The sequence below is a fragment of the Gracilinanus agilis genome, chromosome 4, assembly GCF_016433145.1.
Source record: "Gracilinanus agilis isolate LMUSP501 chromosome 4, AgileGrace, whole genome shotgun sequence".
Classification (NCBI taxonomy): domain Eukaryota; kingdom Metazoa; phylum Chordata; class Mammalia; order Didelphimorphia; family Didelphidae; genus Gracilinanus; species Gracilinanus agilis.
Genome location: NC_058133.1, coordinates 465,738,288 through 465,747,078, shown reverse-complemented (window position 1 = coordinate 465,747,078; position 8,791 = coordinate 465,738,288). Strand labels below are relative to the sequence as shown.

Below are 8,791 nucleotides of genomic sequence, written 5' to 3'. Positions count from 1 at the left end.
GAGAGAGAGAGAGAGAGAGAGAGAGAGAGAGAGAGAGAGAGAAAGACAGAAAGAGAGAGAGAGAGACAGAAAGACAGAAAGAGAGAGAAAGAGAAAACACACTGTGGAACGCATCATGAATTTGCATGTCATCTCTAAGCAAGGGCCATGCATCTTTTCTGCATCATTCCAATTTTAGCCTACTGCTGTCAAAGTGAGGACCTCACACTCTACTTTTTCTTTTTACTACTCTTTGCTCAGTCACCTTATTTAATCTCAATCCAACTTTATTATGGTTTGCCTGCCTTGGGTATCAGTAGATCAGAGCAAAACTTTGGTTAGGAACTAGATTAAAATATATCTGGGAAATGCTTAACAAAATAAATAAAAATATAATATAATATAGATAATGTTAATCTGTGGTTTTCTAAGTCAATATCTGGCCCTCAGGGATCTGTATCATAATTGAGTTTGACCCACTGTGGTAGAACACAGGCATTTATACTCAAAATGGGCAGGTGTTTTTAACCTGGGATCATTGTCTTGAAAAATAAATTTCTTAATTATATTTCATAGAATTGGTTCCCTTTATAATTCGATGTATTTTATCTTGTACATTTAAAATCATGATTCTGATGAGTAATCCATAAGCTGAATAGAAAAGGTCTAGCACCCCTGATTTAGAAGGATTGCTGACAAGGATGGCACCATCTACCAGAGAGAAGGAGGGTTTAGAGAAGAATTAATAGAGGGTTTAATTCTATCTTTACAACGTCCTTCTATCCAGGCCTTCATTTTGGCTTCTGATTCTACTGCTCTGACCTAGCTGGTGGGTTGGTTGGTGGTTATCCTTTATACTGGATGAGGACCAAAATGACCTCATGATGTTGGAGCTAATGCACAGTGTGTCTGTCCTACGGTGGCTGATGAGACCAGGAACACTAGCTGAGTAAAGTCTACCAGTCATAAGTCTAGCCCATGTGGGAGTGACCCCTTAGGTCCTGAACTGAAGACCAGAGCCCAGTTGTTTTCTATCTCAACCTCAATGGCTACAGCCATCTCGGACATGTAATTTGTCCATTACAATTTGTGACGTCACTGCTGCCCACTTCCACGTTTCCTCTTCAGCTTGGAGACGCTGGAGAAAAGTGTGTTGTGTGTGTGTGTGTGTGTGTGTGTGTGTGTGTGTGTGCTTTTGTCCCAGGAGTACACACCAGTGGTGGAGATGGATGTGTATGAGAGATGGGAAGAGGAGTAAGTGTGATGCCAGAACAGAATGTCTACTGGGCATGGGCTGGGGGAATTCCTACTTCTTGGCTTCTAATTCAGCTGAGCAAAGTACACAGCACAGGTTGACCAGAAGTGAACAAGCCTAAATGCGGTAGATTCCAATGGGAGGAGAGAGAGATTGAGTGACTTTAAGTGGTGATGATTTCTTCCTTTTGGGAAAGGAGATGACTCTGCTGGAAATGCTCATTCCCCTTTGATGATGATCACTCATTTCGAGTGCTGCTAGCTCTCCATCAATCTCACCCTTCATTCCTTAAGTACCTTTTAACAGTTTTGCTTACAGGTGCCCTTTCGTACCTGAATATTTACATCTCTCATCTGGAGTGGCAACACAGCTTTCTCCTTGGAGAAATAGAAGGAGAAAGATGGAGAGACAGAGAAGTAGAAGGGGAGAGAAAAAAGGGAGGAGAGGAAGCTTAGGATAAGAGTAGAGAGGAGAAAGGGAGAGATTAAGAGAAGAAGAAAGGGAGTAGAAAGAGGGAGATAAGAGGGAGAAGAGAAGGAATGAGCAGAGAAATATGGAAGGAAGAGGAGGATAAGGGAGTGAAGGAGAGAAGGGAATGCAAGAGGAGGAAAGGCAAAAAGGAGAAACATTCCTCTTCTTTCCCAACCCCCTAACTTCTCAGTCCTCTACTCCTGCCCCCATATTTATAGTTTGATTAGAAAACATGACATCTTTTTGGCCATCACCATCCAAATCCTCCCGATACAGAAAACTTATGAAAATCAAATGTGAAGGGAAGAAAAGAGGAGAATGAGGGCAGTCATTTCCTCCTAGACTCCAGGTGTAGGCATGTAGGCTGGTGCTTATTTTCAGAGCTACTCTCTCTCTTAAAGGATTGGCTTTGGTTGAGGGCTACCATTTTCCCTCCTACCCCTGCTCTCCTTTGTGACTTGTCCCCCTCCCCCCCAGACCTGAGTTGCGTGGCCTCAGCCACCAGAAGCAGATAACTATTTTTTTCCCACCCTGGAAGAGAGCCCAAGGTGAAAGGGGGTAGGGTTGAACAACCTTGAGGAAAGGCAGCATCAGCCTGAGTGAAAACCCTGTAAATATTTACTCTGATGTCAGATAGAGAAGGAAGGAAAGGAGGGAGGGTGGGAAGGAGAGGGATGGGGTGAGGGAGAGGGAGTCATTTTCATCTGCCAGTGGGGGGGGGAGGAAGACAAGACATTCTCTATCTCTTAAGCACCTGGGATGTACTTTATAGAGTGATGGGGGAGCTCCCACCTTCTCAGCTGTAACCTTTGGGGGACAAGCAGAAAACAGATGAGATGCCCTAAGAGGTGGGCAAGTGGCACATGAGAGATACCTTGAGTACAGCTGCGTTAGGGATACAGACAGTGTAGCTTTTACCGAAGGCTAAACGTGTGGCTGGGAGCTTCTAAAGTGTGACCAATTATTCCTCTAAATCCTCTGCTCAGTTGAGAGCATTTTAAAATGCCCGTAGGATTGGATTCCAGTGAGTACCTAAGCTCTGGAAGTACTCTGGTGCCTTGAGTTGTGGTTGCAGTGAGGATGGGGATGGGATGGGCGGGCTCCCAAACCAGAGAGGGTTCAGGAAACAACTCTTGAACAGATATGACCAGTCAAGTAAAGGAGTAACGAGGATATGGCAAATGGAGCTTTGCCCCAGGCCATCACACTTCTTTGCTCTATATGCAAGTGGGGCTCTTGGCACTGTTCTTGGCCAGGGATTAGATAGGACATCTGGAGGTCTGAGGTTTAGCCACGTTCAGTCCTTTGTTCATCCAGCGTTATTTTCTCTTCTAGAGGGTCTTGGGGAAGGGTTCTGGTGCAAATCTCCAAGCCAGGGGTCGCCTGAGTGAGAATTCCATAGTTCTAATCTCCTACAGCTCTGAGAGCTTTTCTCTCACAGCTTCTAATCTCCTCTCAAAACCTAAAACTCAGATTTTCACCCAGAAATGTTGTCATCATGACACTGGAGTCAACACATGCTGATCTCATTTTGTAATACCAGCTTGTTCTCTGCTTCCCAACTTTGCCAGGATGTACTTTACTCAGAAAGAATCAATTGCCTCCGTTCCATCCTGCCTGCCCCCCTTGCCCTGACCTAGGCTGCCTGGCACCACTCTATGGAGTCAGCCAAAACCACATCTAATTAATTCTTTTCCATTGTGGGCTTTGGGGAGGAACAAAAAATCTCTCTTTGGAGCATTTATGCTGCCAAGGAGTAGCCAACTTCTCTCCCTCTCCCTGTGTGTGTCTCTCCTCTTTGCACTTACTGAGGGTTTCTTTGTTCCATTCACCTTTGGGGGGGAGAGTCAGAAAACTCTGGAACCTGCTCCCCTAGGTCTTCTTTCCTTTCCATTGAAGACCCTTTTTGGGGCCATCACAGACAGTAGGTTCTGGGGGTTTGCTGGGATGTTCCAGAGCATCTTTCCTTTCCCAAGGAAACAACATTCTTGTATTTCTATTAAACCTGGTCTTCAGATCTATTGACTTCTAGGACTTTGGGTAGTGAAAATAATAGTTACAGTCCCAGAGCCTGGGGTCTAATTGGAGGGGTGATGGGCAGGCACCATGGCAAGGGAGGGTGTAGAGGATGATAGGATACTAGATTTAGAACTGTGCTATGTTAGGAGGTCATCTAGCTCAATCTCCCCATTTTATAGATGAAGAAATAGAAGTCGGCAGAGGTTAAGTGATTTGCTTCAAGGTCACACAGGTAGCAAATGACAACTGAGATTTGAGGCAACTCTTCCAACTTCGTATTCTTTCTATTAGAATTAGGGCTCTTTCTATTAGACTGCTTTGGAATAAGGAAACATTTCCTATCAATTAGTGCTATCTAGGAGTGGAATAGGCTGCTTCTGACTATAGGTTCTCCCTCAGTTTATGTATACAAATGAAAACTGGTTGGCCACCTGTTGGAGATACTGTCATGGGGATTTCTGGTCAGGCATGGATTGGTCTAGATCAAGGGTTAGCAAGCTAAAGCCTGAAAGCTGAATCTGGCCTGCAGCCTCTTTCTGTAGAGCCTGCAAGAATGATTTTTCACATTTTATTCAATTGTTTCAGTTGTATTCAACTCTTCATGAATCCATTTGAGGTTTTCTTGGCAAAGATACTGAAGTGGTTTGCCATTTTTGTCTCCAAGCTCATTTGACAGATAAGGAAACTGAGGTGAACAGGGTTAACTTGCCCAGTTAGTAAGGGTCTGAGGCTGATTGTGAACTCAGGTCTTCCTGATTTCAGGCCCAGTGCTCTACCCACTGTGCCCCTACTGCCATATTTTAATATTAAAAAACTAATTAAAATGTAAAAACTCATGGCTCATATAAAAACAGGTGGTGGGCTGGCTTTGGATAGGGGGCTACTGTTTGCTGACTCTTGGTCTAGATGGTCTCTGAGGCCCCTTTTAACCCCAAGATAAATGCCAGCCTATATCAAGTATCTGATGGAGTGTTAGAGGTCTCTCTGCTGAGAGCAGCCTTGTTTTAGTCAACATCCTTCTCAATGACTTGGATATGCTTGCCAAACTGAAGATGATATTAAACTAATACATTGGTAGATAGTCCAATAGAAAGGACCCTGGCATGGAAGTCTGAGGACCGTTGCCCAACCCCCTGTCTCATACTTTCTATACCCTACTGGTAGTTTCTGTCAAATTATGATGTGTTGACCTAATGTCAAAATCCAACAACAAATTTCCTGGTGAGAATCACAGAATTATAGAGCCAAGGTTGGAAGGGACCTCAGAGATCATCTCACCTTCTCACCCTGAAATGTTCTCTTGCCATTCCCCTTCCCCTATTGGTGAGTCCATTGGGAGGATGATGGGTTCATACTGACCATCCTTCATACTGCTCCTGGAAACGAGACTTTGCTGATCTCTCATCCTGGTATTTCCTATAGTGCCTGTGACTTTCTCACCTTGCAATATCCTTCTGCCATAGTGCTCCCCTTCTTCCATTGGTGAGTTCTTTTCAGGACCTCCATTTTGGAGACGATGGGCGCAGACTGGCCATGCTTCATTCCCTTCTTAGTTGTGCTTTTGATCCTATGCCCTTTGACATTGTGCCCTCACTTGGCACCCCTTCCAGTTCCCATTCATGTGTCATCTTCCCCCATCAGAACATAAGCCTCATGATAGCAGGGGCCATTTTTCTTTTTGATTTTACTCACATTCCCAATGCTTAGCACAGTGCCTTGGCACACAGTAGCTGCTTAATAAATGTTTATTGGCTGACTAACTCTCCAAAGAACCATTTCCCTCAAAAACATCTCATGACAAGTAGGCATCTCTAGTTTCCACCCGAACTCCTGTCAGTGGATCAGTTTTTGAACAGTTCCTCCCATCTTTCTACCTTGTTCTGATACATTCTCATTCCTCATTCTCCTCCCCTTCAATGTAAAAAAGGAGAACCCAGTCCTCAAAGGGGTGATAGTCAAATATTAGGACAACTAGTATGTTCTTTTCTGACGTATTTCTTCTCCACGTTACCCTAGCTTGTCTCTGCTTCTTGGTTTTGGACTGGGAGGAGATGGGCTCTCTCTGAAGAGTTAGGGCCAGGTCTAGTGAAGCTGAGAACCTGACCCATGCGCTTGAGATGATGAAGAATCCATAACGGGGGAAAAAGATTATCTTCTTGCCCTCAATTGGTCTCAAAAGGTACTATTTCTGCTAGGCATTTGACATTAATCCATGAGGCCATATGCTTCTTGAGGCTAAGAACCATGCTGTAGGTAATCTTTCTATCCTCCCCAACGTAGGGCCATATCTAATCACTGATTCTTCTAACAGGAAGGGAGGAAGCAGTGAACAAAATGAAGAATTTGGGCTCCTGTGGATTTAAATCATACCTCTTCCCTGTAACCCCATGGTCATGGGTAATAGAATCATGGAATGTTGGAGATGGAAAGCACCTTGGAGAGCATGAGTCCAGGCTGGACCCAGACAGGAACCTCCTACCCCACTAGCAACTTGCACGTATTATATTTGCTCGGCTCTGTGGGGCAGAACTAGCAACAATGGATGGAAATCACAGGGAGAAGAGCTTGAGTTCAAAATAAACAATGAGTGGCCACCAAGGTGGAGCTATTCAGTGATGGATTGATTGGGTTTGCTCCCTGCAGATGTGCAAACAGAGACCGCCCATTGGCAATCCAACAGAAATAATTCTTGTTCTAAGAAGAGGTTGAATTTAGTGGCCGAATAAGCATCTGCAAAAACTAATTATACATAAAATAAGAGCACTTAGACTTTGAAGGAGAATTGGCATGTAGGCTACGCAGAAGATATAAGGCACACGCATGAGAAACACTGGTCCCAAGGCAGCAGCGGGCAAGTGTTGCATTGGTATGTGATAATAGCAATAATAATGATAGCTGAGGGGGCAACTAGGTAGCACAGTGGACATTGGGAGTTCCTGGGTTCAAATCTTGCCTCAAATACTTCCTAGCTGTGTGATCCTGGGCAAGTCACTTAACCCTAATTGCCTACTGCTCTTCTGCCTTAGAACTGATACTAAGACAGGAGGTAAGGGTTTAAAAAAATAGCTGAAATTTATAGAGCATTTTGAGTTTTGAAAACCATGTTCCATATATTATCTGATTTACATAACAATTTATAGAATTATTAGTGTCATAGATTTAGAGCTCGACTGAACCTTAGAGGTCATCCAGTCTAACTTACTCATTTTTTTTACAGATAAACAAAATGGGGTTCAGCCCTGTGTGATAAATGAAATCATTACCCTTTTTTGGGGGTAGGGAACTTCCAGCATGGACACTTCTTTCTCCAATGCATCTCAGCAACATGTCTGAAATTTATAGACACTGAGTGGCCAGGTGCTCTGAGGGGTTAAGTGACTTGCTTATGGTCACACAGACACACATAGTCAGTATAGTATAGAGGCAGGACTAAAATGCTGGTTCTCCTGATTCAAAAGTTGGCCCTTTGATCAATTCTCCCATACTATTGCCTTTCACAAATGAGGACCCTGATGTTCTGTGAGATTTAAATGATTCATCCACCAGGGTCATAGGGCTGGTGTCAGCAGTCAGGATCTGAACTCAGGACTTCTGGATTACATGCTCAGCACCTCATTTTTCTGAGTATCTGGCTCATGTGATGGGCAAGAAAGCTTCTTTTAGAGTGGGTTAAGGACTCACCTTTTGTGCTCGTCGCTTGTCAGCTCTCTGATTCTGGTGGTAAATCCGACTGAAGTTGGAGACGATAACAGGGACGGGCAGGGCAATGACCAGGACGCCGCTTAGGGAGCAGATGGAACCAAAGATTTTCCCTGCGATGGTCTTGGGTACCATGTCCCCATACCTGGGGATGAGAGAGAAAGAAAGAGGCCCACAGTGGAATTAAGTTTTTGTGGCCTCTCTGCCCCCTCCATCTTGCTCTTCCCCCTTTCCCAGTCCTGGAGGGGAGGGAAGGGACTGAGGCTTTAAAGATGGTCAAGGTTACTTTTCTTTGAGGTATCTCCCTCTACTCTTTCAACGAACCTAATTACGGATTCTTTTAATAGGAATGGGGGAAGCAATGGCCAAAATAAAGAATTTGGGCTCCTATGGACTGATATCATATCACTTCCCTGTGGCCCCATGGCCATGGATAATAGAATCATAGAATATTAGAGATGGAAAGGACCTTGGAGGTCATGAGTCCAATCTGGACCCAGACAGGAATCTTGCCTGGCCTTCAAAGAGGAGAAAACTACTCTCTCTTTAGGCAATCAATCAAAAAAGCATTTACTTCTCTTCCTAGTCTTCCTTACCAAGGCTCCCAATGACCCCAGTTCCTTTGGTTGAAACTCATTTGGCATAAATTCAAGAACCTTCATCATCCTGGTTGCCTTCCTCCATCCATTCTCCAGATCTCCTATGTCTTCTCTTAAAATGTGGAGTTCAGAATTCCACAAGATACTCCCCAATTGGGTCTGGCCCGGGCAGAATACACAGGGTCTCCCCCTTTCTTCATCCTGGATTCTCATCTTCTCTCAATGTGCCTGAACATTGCCACTGCTTTCTTGGCAGCCCAAGTAAGGTGGGCCTAGTAAGGTTAGGAAATTTTTCTTAGAACATGTCAAAATCTGCCTTTCTTGTAATTTCTGCCACCGTAAATAACGGGATAAGGGATGGGACTATGTCCTCAAATCCCTTGTCTCCTGCCATCATTGCAATCCTGAGAGTCCTTTCTCCAGACCTTTCTAGTTTATCCTTTCCTTTCTCTGAGCTCCTCTAGTATTCATTTGTTGTAGAATAATAATAAAAAGATAATAATAGTTATTGTTTACAGAGTACTTTAGGGTTCATCAAATACTTTTGGTCTTCATGACAGTTCTTTGAAATAGGCACTATTATTATTATTTTTTATAACCCTTACCTTTCATCTTGAAATCAATACTCAATATTGGTTCCAAGGCAGAAGAGTGTTAAGGGTCAGGCAATGGGGGTTAAGTGTGTGAAGATGAATTAATTCTCCCCTGCCCATTTTTATATTTAATCACTAGAACTGTATATATATATATATATATATATATATATATA

The 8,791-nt window shown here is 43.7% G+C and overlaps 1 protein-coding gene and 1 non-coding gene across 2 annotated transcripts in view; one reads left to right on the top strand and one right to left on the bottom strand.

Annotated features, from left to right (window-relative positions):
- BCAS2 (BCAS2 pre-mRNA processing factor) overlaps positions 1 to 8,791 on the top strand; it is a 248,526-nt gene that overhangs the window by 114,468 nt on the left and 125,267 nt on the right. The gene's annotated exons all lie outside the window — the stretch shown is intronic.
- Positions 98 to 200, bottom strand: LOC123248181. The gene has a single exon (XR_006506259.1). It is a non-coding gene; the product is annotated as a U6 spliceosomal RNA (small nuclear RNA).